We start from the raw sequence: 17,389 nt of genomic DNA, 5'->3' as shown, positions 1-17,389 counted from the left end.
AATGGAGCGGTCGTTCCAGTCCTGAAGGTTCTTCGCCTGCTCGGTCTGATGGCTTCTTGCATTCTATTGGTCAACCATGCACGCTGGCATATGAGGGCACTCCAGTGGTGCCTCCGCAGGCAGTGGTATCAGCACAACGGAGATCTCAGGGAGTCTGTGAGGATCTCCAGAGAAACTGCAGCGGATCTGACTTGGTGGAGCGTGGAAGGCAATCTGTCACAGGGAAAGCCTTTTCAACTTCCTCCATCGGTGGCCACGGTAATTGCGGATGCATCCACTCTCGGGTGGGGTGCTCATCTGGGGGACCTGGAGGTCAAGGGTCTTTGGTCTCCAGAGGAAAGGTTGCTTCACATCAACCTTCTGGAATTACGGGCAATACGTAAGGCCTTCCTCCCTTCCCTTCGCGGTCGGTCGATTCAAGTCCTGACGGACAACACGGCCGCGATGTGGTATGTCAACAAGCAGGGAGGAGTGGGGTCGCAGTGTCTCTGCAAAGAGGCTCTGCGTCTCTGGTCCTGGGTTCAGGACCACCAGATTTGTCTGATGGCAAATCATCTGGCCGGAGTTCTAAACGTGCGAGCGGACAGACTCAGTCGGCAGTTCTCGGCCGACCACGAGTGGAGGCTTCACCCAGAGGTGATTCGTCATGTCTTTCGGATGTGGGGGACTCCTCAGGTGGACCTGTTCGCTACTCGCGAGAACGCTCACTGCCTGTCATTCTGCAGTCTCCAGTATCCGATGCAAGGAGCCTTGGGGGACGCGTTTCAGTTGAGTTGGAGCTTGCAACTCCTTTATGCGTTTCCTCCCATACCTTTGATTCCTCGAGTTCTGAGGAAAATTCGCCAAGACCGGGCCCAAGTTATATTGATTGCCCCGGATTGGCCAAGAAGGGTGTGGTACTCAGACCTTCTCCACCTCTCCTCTCACCCGCCGCTCCGTCTCCCTCACAGGGCAGACCTCCTCTCTCAGATAGAGGGGCAGGTTCTACACCCCCACCTCCAGACCTTACACCTTCATGCCTGGAGATTGAACGGGGCAACCTGAGTTCTTTTTCTCTCGCGCCTGATGTGGTGGATGTCATCTTGTCAGCCAGGTGTGGCTACACTAAGTCCATCTATTCTTATAGGTGGTCAAAATTTGTCACTTGGTGTGGGGAGAAATCTATAGACCCTTTGAGAGCCCATTTGTCTGATGTTCTCCAGTTTGCCCTTTCTCTGGCGCAACAGGGTCTTGCCGTTGCTACAGTGAAGGGCTATCTTTCAGCGCTGTCGGCATTTCTCTGTTTGCCTGATCAGCCTTCTCTTTTCAAATCTCCTGTGGTTTTAAGATTTTTGAAGGGCCTCACAAATAAGTTCCCTCCTACTCCTTTTATTGTGCCTCATTGGGATTTGAATCTTGTATTGACCTATTTGATGGGTTCTCCCTTCGAACCCTTGCACAAGTGTCCCTTGAGGCTTCTTTCTTTTAAAACGGTCTTCTTGGTTGCAATCACCTCGGCAAGGAGGGTGAGTGAGCTTCAAGCTCTTAGTTCCAAGCCCCCATTCTTGTCCATTCATGCTGAAAGAATGGTTCTTAGGACCAGGGCTGCTTTTCTGCCTAAGGTGGTGACTCCCTTCCATCTAGGACAGTCCATTACCCTTCCTACCTTCTATCCTCCCCCACACTCTTCCAAGGAGGAGGAGAGGCTTCATCGCTTGGACCCAAAGAGAGCTGTTAGTTTCTATCTTGATAGGACTAAAGACTATCGTATTGACGATCAGCTCTTCGTGGGTTTTGCTGGCTGCAAGAAGGGCAGAGCGGTGCACAAGCGCACACTTTCCAGATGGATAATCTTGTGCATCAAGATTTGCTACTCTCTGGCGGGTAAGGACCCTCCTGAGGGTATTAGAGCACATTCAACTAGAGCAAAGTCTGCAACATCTGCTTTGTCTAGAGGTGTTCCAGTTGAGGACATTTGCAGAGCGGCGACTTGGGCCTCCCTCCACACTTTTGCGAAGCATTACTGCTTGGATACCGAGGTGAGGAGGGACGGTCATTTCGCGCGTTCTGTCCTCCAAGATTTCCTGGTATAGCGGAGTGGACACCCTCCTCCAGGAGTGGGACTGCTGTGGGACTCTATTCACAAGGTGAGGAATCCACACGGTAGATGTATCTATCAGAAGAACAAGTTACTTACCTTCGGTAACGCTTTTTCTGGTAGATACAATATCTGCCTGTGGATTCCTCACTGACCTCTACGCCTCCCCATTGTCCACTCTTCTATACCAGTGTTTCTGTTATATATTTATTTTGTTGTAAAATGTTTTATTGCATTGGCTTCACACTGTGTGTGTTACCTTGATATTGGTATTGTGTATACTGTGTATATGTCTTCTGTCATTGGTCCGTCCGTGTGTCTCGATGGCACGGAAAAAAGGGCGGAACTGATGTCATCACGCCGGCGTGGGCCTATTGTAGGCGTCGGTGACGTCAGCGGAGTCGCGAGCGATGCCGTGCCTCTGTGACGTCCGAGTCCACGTCGGCGCGAAGCTACAAAAAGAATTTCCGAATGTTGCTGACGCAGGGGGATATTCATAAGGTGAGGAATCCACAGGCAGATATTGTATCTACCAGAAAAAGCGTTACCGAAGGTAAGTAACTTGTTCTTCCGTGCCTTACTTTTCATTTTTTAAATTTTTTCGATCGCATATTTATTAGTTTAAAGATGCTGTTAGTAAAAAGTATCTGTTAAAACAGGCATGCTATATGTTGTGCAATGTCACAATTGCGCTCTGAGACTTTACGGTAAAGTCCGTGCTATATGAAAACGCATAACATAATAAATAAATACAATAAAGTATGGCGCGTGCGCGTGCATCATTAGCGGCTGTCTTGGATTTCAATTGTTTGGGTTTCTGTTTTGTCTTTACTTTGAAGTGTTGTGACACCTTCGGGTAAAGTCTGCGCTGTATTAAAACGCATAAAAATGAATACATAATAGAATTAAGTATGGCGTGCACGCGTGCAGCATTGGCGGCTGTGTCGGTTTTTAAACGTAAAAGTTTTCTAGCTAACTTTACATTTTTTCGATCGCATAATTATTCTTTTAAAGATGCTGTTAATAAAAAGTGTTTGTGAAAACCTGCATGCTATATGTTCGGCATTGTTACAATTGCGCTCTGAGGCCTTCCGGTAAAGTATGTGCAATATGAAAACGCATAAAAAAAAAAAAATAATACAATTAAGTATGGCGCATGGCCATGCATATTTTTTTTTTACTATAGACATACTTTTATGTATGGGAGCACTTGTCAAAAGGTCCTAACTGCGATAGGTAACAAAGCGCACACATGTCGTTTGTGCATACCAGCTGAAGCCTTTACCTCACACCGCTGCTCGAGAGGCTGCACAGCTTGGCAGCTTCAGCACTTCTGACTTTCTTAGAAATCGAAGAAACCACAGACTTACTCTTTTCATAAACAATATGTGGACCAACAGGAAAAGGCTTTCCTTGAAAGCTTGTGTGCTGATTCTCGTACCGCCTCGAATTCTGCGGTACTCCTATATGGTATAAGTATTGGTGCCTTGTGGTATAACTATTCGTGTTTAGGGAAGGCTTTAAGTGGACAGGAGCACATACGTCAACCTGCAGCACTACATACATTAGGAAAATAAACACGGTCACATTTCCCATTACTTTCTACCAAGTTAGGTTAGGGAATGAAATAGCACATATTACCCACCAGCACATAAGATTGCCTCACTTGGTGCACAATAGAAATCAAAAGCCATATGTTCTCTATGTTTGGACGCTATGGCTACCTCTGCAGTCTCTTCTAGGTCGTGGAAATTTCAAACATTAAGGACACACTGGTTTCTGCCACTCTTTGTTGTATTTTGGAATATAAACAGAATAAAACGTCCCCCCCCCTCGACCCCACCCCCACTGATTGGTGCATGCCCGATAAGGGTGGGGAGCTGATGTTTGGTTTATATTGTGAAGCGCTGTGACACCTACGGGTAAAGTCTGCGCTATATGAAAGCGCATACAAATTAATAAAAAATAGATTGGTTTGGTGCGCACGCGTGCAGCATTGGCAGCTGTGTCCGTTTTTAAATGTAAAAGTGTTTGTGGCTTACTTTTCATTTTTCCGATCGCATAATTATTAATTTAAAGATGCGGTTAATTAAAAGTATCTGTTAAAACCTGCATGCTATATGTTCTGTATTGTCACAGAGCAAGCGAGCAAGCAGAGTAAGCGTGTCGTGGCTGCCGCATCGCATCGCTGGCTTGCCACTGGTTGCCGCAAGGCCCCAAAAGCAGGGCTGTTGGATTGCTGGATTGCTGAAGCGGACCTGAGCAGAGCCGGGGTGCCTTGGTTTCCGCGGTCCCAGCGTCGCTGGCTTGCCCCGAGGCCGAATTGTTGGATTGCCGGGGTACCGGAGAATTGGAGGATGAGTTTCGTCCTTTGCTGTGCGGAGCGGAGTGGAGCAGAGCCGGGGTGCCGTGAGTTACCGCGTCGCTGGTTTGCAGCGTCTGCTGGCTTGAATTGCCCTTCTCATTCACCCGCCTGTAGCCCAATCTACCTCCAATAGGGGGGAGGCACAATTTGGCATAAATTGGCAATATTTTGTCATAACATTATTTTCAAGTTTGACACCATCCCAAACCCACGTAAAATTCCTATTGTGGGGGCAAACATTCTGAACATCTAAATACATTTACACATCTTTTGACGTATCGTAGCTGCGAGCCAGTGTGATCCTGCGTTGCCGTGTTGCTGCCAGGTCGATTGACGATCCCCCCGCCACAGCTGCTATTACCACCCCCGCTGCTGCGGTCTCTTCCGACTGTTCCCTGGCGGCTGCTGACGCTGACCCTGTGCTTGACTACCACCGCCGCCTTCCTGTATTCCGTCATTGCACCTCCCCCGCCATTCTATCTTTGCGGCTGGAGGTCTTGGCGGTCTCGGCGGCTTGCGGTGTCTTCAGATCTCGGAGCTCGGCTTGGCTCGGCGCAGGATTTGGGGCAGACAGGCCTGGGAGGCCCGGAGATGAGCTGCAGTGGTGAGGAGTTGGGTCTCTGTTCTTTGAGACCTATTTTCTTGGTGTAGCTTGAGGCGGGCAAAGGTGGTGGTGAAAGGCAGCCCTCGAGGTACAAGAGGGGGCAAAGACCATCAAAAAGCAACAAAGGAATATCGGGAACTGTTTTGGGATGTGTGAGGATCTCTTAAGTCCTTAATCCTTAATCATAATTTAATCTTCACTTACTACGTTGTTAAAACCCACTGAAGCTAAATCAAGGTGTTGGTTAACGATGAGATCAGGGCTCCAACGCGGTGCTCCGCCGAAGATTAACAGCGTCAGAGACTTGATGCTTCAACTAAAGCGGGGTCACAGTCAAAATCAGACGGGAAAGATGAGGGGGCTATTACATCAAGGGACTGCTTGACTGAATCAGCTGAGCTGAGTGTACCACTCTTATCCCCCGTAGTCCCTGGGAAGATGCAGAAGATTTCCAACGTCGATGTTCAACCGTCAATTAAGAGTTTCTTTTTTAAGTACCATACCTAAAGGCAAAATAGAACTCAAATTAAGAAGGATAATGGCAACTCTGGCGTTGATTGTAGATCATCTTCATTTACTTCTCTTGTATTGTCACCAGGTTTAAATAGTGCTCAACTGGGGGATGACCTTGAGCCTAACTCTGCCTCGTCTCTACCAAGGCCCCGCGATGAGCCGGTCTCTCTGGTCTCGAACCTAATTGTTGGACATACATCTCCATTGAAAGACCCTAAAACTATTTTGGGGCAAATTAAGGCGTTGGAAGTGAGTAGCCGTAAGGAAAAGCTTCCAAAGCTGGTTAAAGACTCACAAGACCCAGCGCTTAACCCGTCGGAAAATTTACCAGTGTTCACCGGAAGGTTGCTGGCGCAGGCACAAATTCACCGCCATAATACGGTGGATCAGCAAAATGATCAGTCTACTGATCTAATTGTGGTGGAGAATCAACAAAATTTAGGAACGGAAGAGTCAAACAAAAGATCGATAGAGAGTGGATCTGTTGTCTGCTCGGTAATTGAAATCTCTTCGGGTTCGAATCATAATGTTAGTGATGTGGCCGTAGAGGCTGATATAATATGTTTAAGCCACTTATTAAGGGTGGTGGTGATGATTTAGTATTAAGCCCGATTGATCACCTTTCCCTAACTGGGGAGGCTTGTCCTATCAATCTGGATAAATCCAGTATAATTTTGGAAAATATCTTTTGTATCAATAAGTCTGTACTGATCCCAGGTGCGGCTAGTAGGAGTAACAATGTTAAGTTGGATATTAATGAGCATTGTAATTCTTTTAACTCTGCAGATCTATCTTTTCTAACAAAGTTTCATGGAAATTTTCAGGTAAAACCAGATAACTTGGAAAATAATGTTAGTAATTCTGAGCATGGAGCATGGGATTGTTTGCTTAATACAATGGATTCTATAACAAAAGCTCTTAATTTCCACTCTGATTTAGACATTCAGGTAGATATTCTAAACACTCTGGCGACACACGTTATAGGAATTGACGCGAAGCTTCTTCAACTAACTAATTTGATTTCTAAAGTTCGGGCTGATAAGGAAAATCAGTTAATATCCTGCATGTGTGCTCAATTGATTGATAAAATCTCTGATCTCCCATCAATTGTTGGTTCTATGGTCCATGAAGTAAAACTATTATCCAGTAGGGAAGATGGGAGGAGTGAAGTCATAAGAAATACTGGAACTATAGAAAAAAATCCTCTGGTCCTTGTACCTTTAGAGACATCACACTCCCCTAAATTAAAGATAAATCGGGAGTCAAATAAGAGCAGCCCAATAGTAACTATGGCCACTGAAGTAACAGGAGTACCTGAAGTTTTAACAAAAAGGGCGAGAAAAAGATTGAGAAAAGCACATAATAAGGCAGCCCGGGACAAAAAAAATAGTTACCGGGGTAGCAAACAATAGCAGCCCAAACTTTAATTCTGGTCCAGTAGCTCTCTTCCCTATTTTTAGACCTTCGACTGCACCTCAAGCCAATAAAAAGGTTAAGTCATGCAGTAAAGCTGGAAGTGAAGGGCCAAAGGAAGTGCCTATTTTTAATGTGGGGACTAAAATCCAGATACTGCCAATCCGAGAGAACCGGGTAGGGCAAGATAAGCCAATGCAAGATCCACACTCTTATCAGTTTAATGAAAACTTTTCCCAGAATCAGATTATCCCAGTTCAAGAATGCATAGGGCCCAATATTAATATACACACCTATTCAAAAGAAATAGTGTCCGTTTGGTCTAGAGATGATGGAGTAGTCTCAAAAGGAGAGCAATATATGGCCATTGATACCATTGTAAACCCTTCCCTTACACTTAAGGATCAAATTAGTCAGGGTGCACAGCCCTGTGTACAGGATCAGAAGCTGCCTCATGGAAAATTAGTAAATCCTTCCCCTTTGCATCCCAACAAGAATGATCAGGGCGAGGACCCCAGTATTCTGGCTCAACCCAAACCAGAGCAGCCGGATCGTTTAAATCGCCCGGATAATCCCCTGCTGGTGACTGCTGGGAATATGGATCGATCTGATTCAGGGCCTAGGAGTAATACTGATCGACTCGGTCCAGGGCTTAGGAGTAATAATGACTCCCCCAAACTGCAAGATAATCCCCTGTTGGTGATGGCTGGGAATATGGATCGATTGTATTCAGGGCTTAGGAGTAATACTGATCGATCCGGTCCAGGGCCTTGGAGTAGTATTGAATCGACTAAACTGCAGGTTGAAAATCGGAAAGTGGTTTTCTGCCCCCAATATTCGACCCGCGGTTTACATGATATTCTGAATAGAGGAAACATTCTGAAATTACTAAAAGCAACTCCTGATCTTAAGGATGTTGCAACCGAGGACCTGGATTCTGTAGAGTTTAAGTTAGATGGTGGTAATAGGGAGATAACCATCACGACGTGGTTAAAGGATGATATTCTAAAGAAAATATTAGCGAATTCTAACAACTTTGAAAGTTGGGGGATTAAAGTATGGAGACTCCATGGTCTCCAATATACGACCCCACTAATACCCATAGTGAAGAAGGAGGCCACAAAACAAACCGATGTTAATCAATTTAGAGTGTTGAAAGGCGCTTCAGGTCCATCTTCAGCCCTAAATAGGCTAGGTGGCATTAAAATCAAAAGCTGTCAGCCAGGGTCACGAGTGTGTGAGGAACTAAAAGGGATGCATGCGGCAGCGGATGATTGGAATTGGCTCCCGGCTATTCTATCTGGAAAAAATACAGCAAAGACCGATTGATGTTGGGGTACCTAATACAACGCACCAACAGCAGTTAGAATTTGCTCTTGGAATACAAATGGTTTTAACACTCTTGTAGAAGATGTAAATGTTATAGGTTTTTTAAAATTGTTTGATCTGATACTTTTGCAAGAAACGTGGAATCTGACCGGTACTCCACTGATCAGCTATTAAGAATATTTGAATGCAGCATGCAGGGACGCTGCATATGGTCGACCTAGTGGGGGACTCTCAATTTATGTTTCTTTAAGTCTTAATGTTGAACACTATGAAATAGACCTTCAAGTTAAATGGATTCAATGTGTAAAATTAATAGCCAGTCAATCGTTGATCATTTTAAATGTTTATCTAAGTTCGGTAAAAAAGATGCGATCACTTCAACTTATTCAGTTATGGGAAATGGTGAAAGTGTTATATTATGATCATAGGGATGCTCAGATGATTATTTCAGGAGATTTTAACACATCTTTTATCGTATAAAAAAAGGCAACCCATTCAGATCTTTTATCTCAATAGTCTTACTGTGAATTTATTAAATACAATTTAACGATGTTATATGATAGAGACTACATTCCAACATTTAATAAAGCTGACTGTCTTTCTATAATTGACTATACGATATTGTCAGATAAACTCTTAGAACAATTTCAAAGTTATGAGGTTGTGCCAAGGATGGAGAGCGACCATAATCCACAAGTTATTGCGATCAATTTATCCTTTGAGTATTTACCAGAGACTAAAATATTGGGAACAGCCCGGGTTGCTTTTAATTTAAAAAGGTTAATATGGAATGAGAAATCAGAGAAAGATATCAATGACTTTCTCTCTCTTCTAATCCTTGATGCGCAGGTCAAATACTCTGATGGAACTCCAATGATTGCCCTATGGCCCACCTAATGCGACTCCCTATTGAATACATTTCCCAATAGGGAACCATCTGGGGGTGTAATTTTGAATCCTAGGAACCCAGGTTGGTTTTCCCATCACTTATTATATTTGAAACGGTCTCTCAACAAAACAATAAGATCAGTGTACAAAAAAGCAAAGGGATCGTCCTACTTTTTAACGTCGCTCAAAATCAGAAATCTAAAGAGGGGTTATAAGAATGAAATCTGGAGGGCTAAACAATTGTATTATGAAGAGACTTGGGCCAAACTCCATTTCGCATGTAAGTCTAAGGATTTAAGAAAGTTTTGGAGTATAATTAATAACTTAGAAAATGGAAATCTTAGAAATACAAGCACCAATATAGATGAATTAAGCTGGATACATTTTTTTAATAATAAATTAACTTCTCGAAACCAACTGGTAGTGAAACTTGAATGTCCTGACCCCAAATGTAAATTGGAGCCAGGTGAAGGGTGCAACCCTCTTGGCACAAGGGATACATCAGGCTCTACGAATATTAAGTTATGGTCTGTAGACAAAGTTAAAAAAGTTTTATTTAAAATTAGATCAAACGGAGCTCCTGGTCCTAATGGAATGCCGAACGCTATTTTTAAAGCTAAAATTGTGTATTTGCCAGAGTTATTAACGGCCCTCTTCAATGAAATTATTAAGACAGGCTGTATCCCGGATTCATGGAGGGAAAGTATAATACAGCCGATTTACAAAAGTGGGCCCCAGGGGAACCCTGCAAATTATCGATTAATTACCCTCACAGACGTAGATGCTAAAATATTCGCAAGTTGTCTGTTAGAGGAGTTTGAGTCTTGGGCGGAAAGAGAAGAATTGATCCCAATCTTTCAAACAGGATTTAGGAAGGGAGAATCGACTCTTACCAATTTGATTTTATTGTCTTTACTAGGAGAAAGAGCCATATGTAGGAAACAAAAATTGTACATTTGTTTTATTGATTTAAAAGCCGCATTTGATTCGGTACCCGGAAATATTCTTTGGAAAAAGCTAATGAATTGGGGTATATCAGAAACCCTAATAAAAATGATTACATTATTGTACTCAAATACCTGGGTGCAGGTCAAAATTGGCGACGGTAGACATACTACCCGCCGCCTTGAAACAAATCTTGGCTTAAAACAAGGATGTGTGCTCGCTCCTTGTCTTTTTAATTTATTCATGTCTGATCTCCCATTCCATTTTAATGATGTAAATTCACATTCCCCTTCTGTAATGGGTAAAGAAATCAAATACTTACAGTATGCCGATAATACTATTTTACTTAGCCAAACTATGATAGGACTAAAAAGATTAATACATTCTTTTAATATATATGTAACCCAAAATGGTTTAACAATTAATATAAAAAAAACAAAAATAATGTTAATAGGGAAAGGCAAACTTGGAGTAAAGGAATTGAATATCAATGGTTTGTCTGTTGACTGTGTAAAAACATAAATATTTGGGAATTACATTTGATGATCGACTATCATTTAGACAGCATTTTAATAATTTAGAGGCTAAAGGTACCTCACTTGCTTTCGCATTTCGTAAATTAAGAGATAAATTAGTATACCCCAATTATGACCACCTACTTAAAGTCATGAAAGCAAAACTCTTCCCCTCCTTGGACTATGGGTCCATTATTTTTAAGGGTAGAGACGTGAAAGTATTGGAGGCCATAGTTGCAAGGACATATAAATCAGTATTTAGGATTCCTAGGCAGATTTCACGTGCCAATTTAAGATTGGAATTTGGCTTACGTCAACAGCTCTTGGTGCGTAAAGCTGTATTTGTTAAAACACTATTGGCATTATCTCGAGCCGAGGAGGGCACATTGGCCAATATGTGTTGGAGCGTGATTTCGACAAGCGAATATTCTAGAAGTTGGCAGAATTATTTAGCAGAGTGTCTCCTAAAATTCGAATGTCCCAAATTGGAAGACGAAACAAGGAGTAAAATGGTTTATAAAAAATTTATTAATTCGACCGTTGCCTTGTTGTCAGAAGTGTTGGATAAATATGAGTTGGGAGGAAAAAAAAAACTTTTGGTCTATTGCCAATTGCTTCGACAAAATGATGGTCCAACCCTACTTTCTTTTTCATCAAAAACCCTTTATTAAGAACAAATTTGTTATTAAGGTTTGGAATCTATCCAACTAAAGATGGAACCCCCAAATGGAAGTCCAAATGGGCATCAAATATTTGTCGGCTATGTGGGCAATATGATGAAACCTTGCTGCATATGGTAACACTATGCCCAAAAATGATGAAGGAACGGAAAACAATTTTAAAACCTATTTTTATAGAAATGTGACTTTGGACTTGTAGATCGGCATTAATATTTTGCTTAAGTGGTGTCAACGTTCATACAATAAAGCAATTTGTAAAATTTATGCTTTCAGTGGAAATGAAATTATGTAAGGTTGACACCCAATGTATATGTTAAATTTGTTACGGCTGTGAAATGAGGATGTTGTTGTTTTTAAGGTAATGATGAATTATTTCTATGGCTCTTTTTAATGTACTGATTGTCTGTTTTTAGAGTACTACTTTTTAGATAATGTTCTTTTTATTATGTTTATTATTTTTATCAAATGACGTACGTGCACTTTATCCCTGACAAATGTAAAGCCCTATAGACTGTTTTAAAAATGAAATAATAATTTTAAATTATCCCGAACTGGAAAAAGTTAATTGATTGTGGTCAACTTTATGCATTGTATCCTGGAATATTTAATCTGGTAATGTGCTGTGTTTGTATTTATTTCTGTTCTTTGTTGTAATGGTTTTAATTAATCAACAAATAGGTAAATCAGTTCAGTTCAGTTCAATTGCACTCTGAGACTTTCCGGGAAAGTCCGTGCTATATGAAAACGTATAAAAAACAATAAAGAAATACAATAAAGTATGGCGCGTGCATCATTATCGGCTGTCTCGGAATTCAATTGTAAGGGTTTCCGTTTTGTCATTACTTTACTTGCGGCGCAGTTTTTATTTTTGCTGTCGTATAATTACTCTTTTAAAGATGCTGTCAAATATCCTTCATCTACCAACCTCCGCCCCCCTGTTGCCATTATGTTCAGCTATTGGCCGCAAATCGTTTGGTACCTCGTATTTTTTGTTTTTGATATATGCACAATTGTCACTATTGCCTCCTGTAACGTAACTTTTAGTTTTTGTTACAAACTCACTTGTAATTTCCTGCTCATGCATCATTACTGTTCCTATTGTGAAGCGCTGTAACACCTGTGGTTAAAGTCCGCGTTATATGGAAACACATTGAAAATTAAATGTATTTAAAAAGTATGGTCACTCTCTTATACTAATAACACATTTTTGCGCATTTCCCTCTGCAATACAACCGAGGATGCAGCCAACTAATTTCTTTCTTTCCCTAATACTTGTTGCTAGAGCGAAAACAAAGCTCTCCTCCACCCTGCCCCCCCCTCTGCCAGCCTAATTTGAAACATGTAGCTAGCGATTAAATGGGAGGCCAGAGTGAAAGGTTAGGAAGTTGACATGACTGGAAGTGTAGAAACAACACAGATTGCTCATGCTGTTTTACGAGGGGCATGCAGGGGTCTCTTGTATATGTCAATTGTCTTTAGTTTACTCTCATTTTAGTTTTTAGTTTAAAAGAGTATTAACTAGATATTTTGAGTGTTATAGTGTGCATAATCGTGTTTTCAAAAGAGCAATAGATAAAGATAGGTAACTCTAATGAGGAAAATATACGTATCTAGTTACCTATGTATACACATATTATTTGTATACATAGGTTGACGCCTAGGACCAAGCCAGCCATGATGCAGATAGAAGACCATTGTTAGCCATGAAGATATAGATCTGTATAATTGCAATTCCATAACTAGTAATAACAACATTGCCATTTTCAATGCCAACTGCTCAAACTCCAATAATGCGAGACCTATTGCATTTCCAATGCTTGTTTTTCTTATAAATGAGAGAGACTACCTACGTTGGAATAGGGTCAAGAAGCCGTTGGTCTTCCATAGGGGAGTAGTTCAGTAACTGCTCGCCTTCGAGTAAATGGCAATGCAGAGCATGCTTAAGCTGCAAATATCGGAGTGTCTCCCCCTGGGTTATGTCATATTCCTTTTGTAATACTTAAAAGGTTAATAGCGAGCCCCCTTACCCTAAGTCTCCCAGTTTATATATGCCAATTATGTGCCATCTTACTTGACTACGGCTCTCCCAGAATGAGGTTTCTGCTGTGAGCTTGTTATGCCACCCCAGATGTCGATTAGTAACCTCCCACGCCTGCAATACTGCTAGCGTGTGGAATGGGAGCATTCCTTTCTTTGCCCTGCTGTAGAGGAGTGGCTGGTATCCTCCCCTACCCAAGGCCCAGTGATCCATCCTGGAGGCCGGGTTATCCCTCCCTCCAAACCCTGTCATTCACTACCATTAAGCGGGATGCCCAGTAGTATGCCCGAAAGGTCCGGTACTGCCAACCCTCCATCAAAGACTCCCCGCTGTAGTTTTACCAGGGATATACGTGCTGCTCCTCCATCCCATTGTGCCCTCAGTATAGTCTTAATTTTATTAAAGTAATCATCTGGGATCTTGTACAGGGTGTTTTGAAAAACGTACATAAGACGTGGGAGGGTCATCATTTTGAAAAGGTTAGCTCTTGCTATGGGGGGAATGCGAAGCGAGGGCCAGTGGGTTGCATCTGTTTGAAGGCGTTCCATTTGGGGGAACAAATTGTGAAGCAAGAAGTCACTTTCTCCTCTGCATATGTAAATCCCCAAGTAGCAGAATCCCTCCCTGGCTACCCTGACCGGGCAGCTTATGGGCAGGTCTAGATCATCCATAGTGAGATGGTAAATGACTGATTTATCCCAGTTTATCTGGTATCCAGAATAGGTCCGATGAGATCGAAAATATGGAGAACTCTCAATATCGAAGAGCGGGGTCTGGTCATGTAAAGCAGGATATCGTCTGCATATAAAGACCTTTTTTCCTCCCATTCTCCTTCCTCGTGATACCCCTAATCAAGGGATGTCCCCGTATCCGTATCTTAACCTGGCCAGCTTGCCAGTATAGAGAAGACTGACCCAGGAGTAGAACTTCTGGCAACAGTCCACTTTTATTTTCTGTATATATGAAGGAGTTACACAGCAGGCTGTATGTACATGAGAATGAGATTCACTCTTTGCCATCCTCCTCATCTGCTTGTTGTAATAAGCTGATTTTGGTGTTCTTTCGCTTCCTTGGCCGCAGAATATTGTAACTCTTCCTTTACCTGGTAGCAACTCTCCCAGCCTCAGTCTTTTCCATAAAAAAGTTAAAATATTGTTATTCTACTAAGTCTAACTCGCCAGTTTCAGGGTAGTTCTACCTGAGTGCCAGTATGCCTTTGGGTAGCAGTCATACTCTACAAGACAATGTAATTCTCATCATCTTCTCCTGTAGGAGTTCTGGATAGTTAGGGCCACATAGCAGCTAGGTAGTTGTTACTATATGGACTCTCCTGTATGTTGAAGCATCCTTGGTCTGTTGGAAACAAAATTTATCTTGCAAGATCATTACTTAAGGTGCCCAAATGTTTAAAACGTGTGTCTTTTTTGTAAGTTGATGCCAAAGCCAGATAGCAGACATCATTCATGTGATTCTTTCATTGAGGAAGGGTTAGAGCTAGCAAAATTTGCCATTGAAATCAGTACTTCCTGTGCGTACAAAGTCAACTTCTATATGTCCCATCCAATTAGCACATTGTCTTTGTACAAATCCACTCTACAATTGAGTCCATGAAATGCGGCTATAGCAGTGTTGGAGGGCATTCCTGTATTGTCCTTCTGCATATGGCCGACGGGGATGGGAATATCCATTCACTCCTACAATGGCCTTGGGCTCTACATATCGTGCTAGTCCAATTTAGCAAACTGAAGCTGAACCTACAAATATTGTGGGTCCTCTTGAGGAGCTGCTGAAACACTCTATTGAACGCCTATTCAATTTTGAGGTGTATTTCCAGTTCTGATGCATATTTCCATTAATGTGTAAGTTAATTTTATTATTCCAAAGCAGTTTTTCTTGTAGAATAACAGCCTTGAAAAACATTTGAACGTAAGCCTGAATCAGTCCTTTTTAGCAGGTGTCCCACCAGACATTTGTCAAACTTTGAGTCTGGTAGCATGATTGTCTGCCAAATGTTTTAGAAGAGCGTTCAAATCCCTAGCATTTAAATTAATCCGCTTTGTCTCCTATACAAAGCTTAAGAGGCCTACTGCATTTTTAAGGGTTCTGATGATTAGCTTTTTTAATGCCTGATGGCACACTGAAGAGAAGCCACCATTGGTACTGGATTTTCTGGGTGCGCTAAAAGTCCATACATTGTCTGAAATGTTTCTTCCTTTTCAGTGTGTCAGATCTTCAAAACGTTAGATCCTTTTCCTTGGAATTTCAACTCTTCCCCCCCCCCTGTTTTTGCTAGGACCATTATTTTTTTCTTTTTATCGATGGACTTTCATGAGTGTGTATGGTTTTTTTTATTGCCAGGACCTCTAGTGCCCACTCAATGTGTTTGATCTGATTTTATTGATGGGCTAGTTTTCAACTCCTGATGAAGTGCAACAAGTTAAGGACATAGCATTGGTTTTGCTGTCCTTCCACTGTGTGCGGAAGGCCTTTAATTCGGATGTTATTATTGATTGACCTGTTTTCAAGATCTTCTTGTTTGAATTGTAGTTTGTTATGCTCTAGCAGAGTTTGGATAACACCCAACAAGTGGTAGTGTTGTTCAGAGCGTTCATCAACTGTTTTCTCAAGATCATCCATCCTTGATCACAAGGCGTCATGTTCTTCCTTTAGTTCTTTGAAATAGGATTTGAAATCACATCTGATCACATCCACTACTGTTTTAACCTTTCTGAGGAAATGTTGGGAGAAAGTCTTACATAATCCCTACAGTCCAAGGCCCTCACTACGCCAGGGTGTTATAACTGCATGTTGTCAGCAACTGATGGTTCCCCTCTCTTTGTGGTTGTCCTCTTCCCTTGTTGGGCATGTCTAGTGGAAGGATGTTCTTCTACATTTTTCTTCTGGCCGATATATTTCACATGCGCAATAAAAGTATATGATATCTGAAAGAGGCAGTTAATTATAGATTCCTTACCTTCGGATTTCCCCCAGGCGTCAGACTGAATCCGGAGAATTTTTCTTCATCAGTCCCATTGCGCGTGGGTAGGTGGCGTCGGTCGACTCAGAGTTCGTCGTTGGCGCCGGAATGACGTCATGGTATCTACTTAGATGCCGCCCCTGCACGCTGAGGTCAGTTCTTGCTTTTTCCATACCAGCCAGCGCAGATCTGGAAAGAGTGGTACCCTTAGTCATTTTTTGACTAGTGTTTTTTGACTTTTTGTTGACATCTTTTTCGATTAGTTCGACTCCTGGTGCGGGCTGGGATGTCACATCTGTAGACCGGCTTCAAGCCTTGTGACTTTTGTCACAAGCTGATGTCTGTCACGGATCCGCACCTCGTGAGTCTGGAGCGCTACCAAGGCCCGATGTCAGGCTATGAACCCGAAGTCTTTGCGGGAGCGGTCCCGAAAGCTTCTGGGGATCCGGCAGTCAACTTTGCGCCGATCAAGGTCCCGGTCGAGAGGGAGGTTGTGGGACTGGTCACGGAGTCGCCACCATCACTCTTCATCGAAGTGTTAGTCTACGGGTAAGTCTAAGCACAAGAAGAAGGCGAATGAGGGCCACCGCTCTTTGCCTGCTCCCTGTCTGACGGCCGACGTGACGCGGGACACGGAAGCTCGTTGTCCTTTGGCTCCGCCTGCAAAGCCTACTAGGATGCCTCCGAGCTTCTATCCCTGCCCGAGAGCCGGAGCATACCCTGCATCGTCGTCCTTCGGCTCCGCCTGCAGAGCCTACTAGGATGCCTCCGAGCTTCTCTCCCTGCCCGAGAGCCAGAGCATACCCTGCATAGCTTTGCGCCTTCTACGAAACCCTCCACTCCATTTTTGGGCAGCTCGAGTCAGAGTCCGCTGGTGTGCCTAGGGCCCCCACGGACTCAGCTGAGGGCTCTAGGACTACGATGCCGGCGGCTCCGGCCTCGGCGCTGCAGGACCCTCAGGGATCCACACCCGGATCCGGAACGGTGCAGGTCATCCTCACGACACCTCCTCTGGCACAGTTTCCATTGACGACGACGGCCTCCC

The 17,389-nt window shown here is 43.1% G+C and overlaps 1 protein-coding gene across 4 annotated transcripts in view; it reads left to right on the top strand.

Moving 5' to 3' along the window:
* The window catches only part of MAP2K4 (mitogen-activated protein kinase kinase 4), an 839,420-nt gene that overhangs the window by 353,064 nt on the left and 468,967 nt on the right, over nucleotides 1-17,389 (top strand). The window lies entirely within an intron of this gene.

Source organism: Lissotriton helveticus, chromosome 7, assembly GCF_964261635.1.
Source record: "Lissotriton helveticus chromosome 7, aLisHel1.1, whole genome shotgun sequence".
Classification (NCBI taxonomy): Eukaryota; Metazoa; Chordata; class Amphibia; order Caudata; family Salamandridae; genus Lissotriton; species Lissotriton helveticus.
The sequence above is the reverse complement of the archived record's forward strand: the minus strand, read 5'-3'. Positions and strand labels throughout refer to the sequence as shown.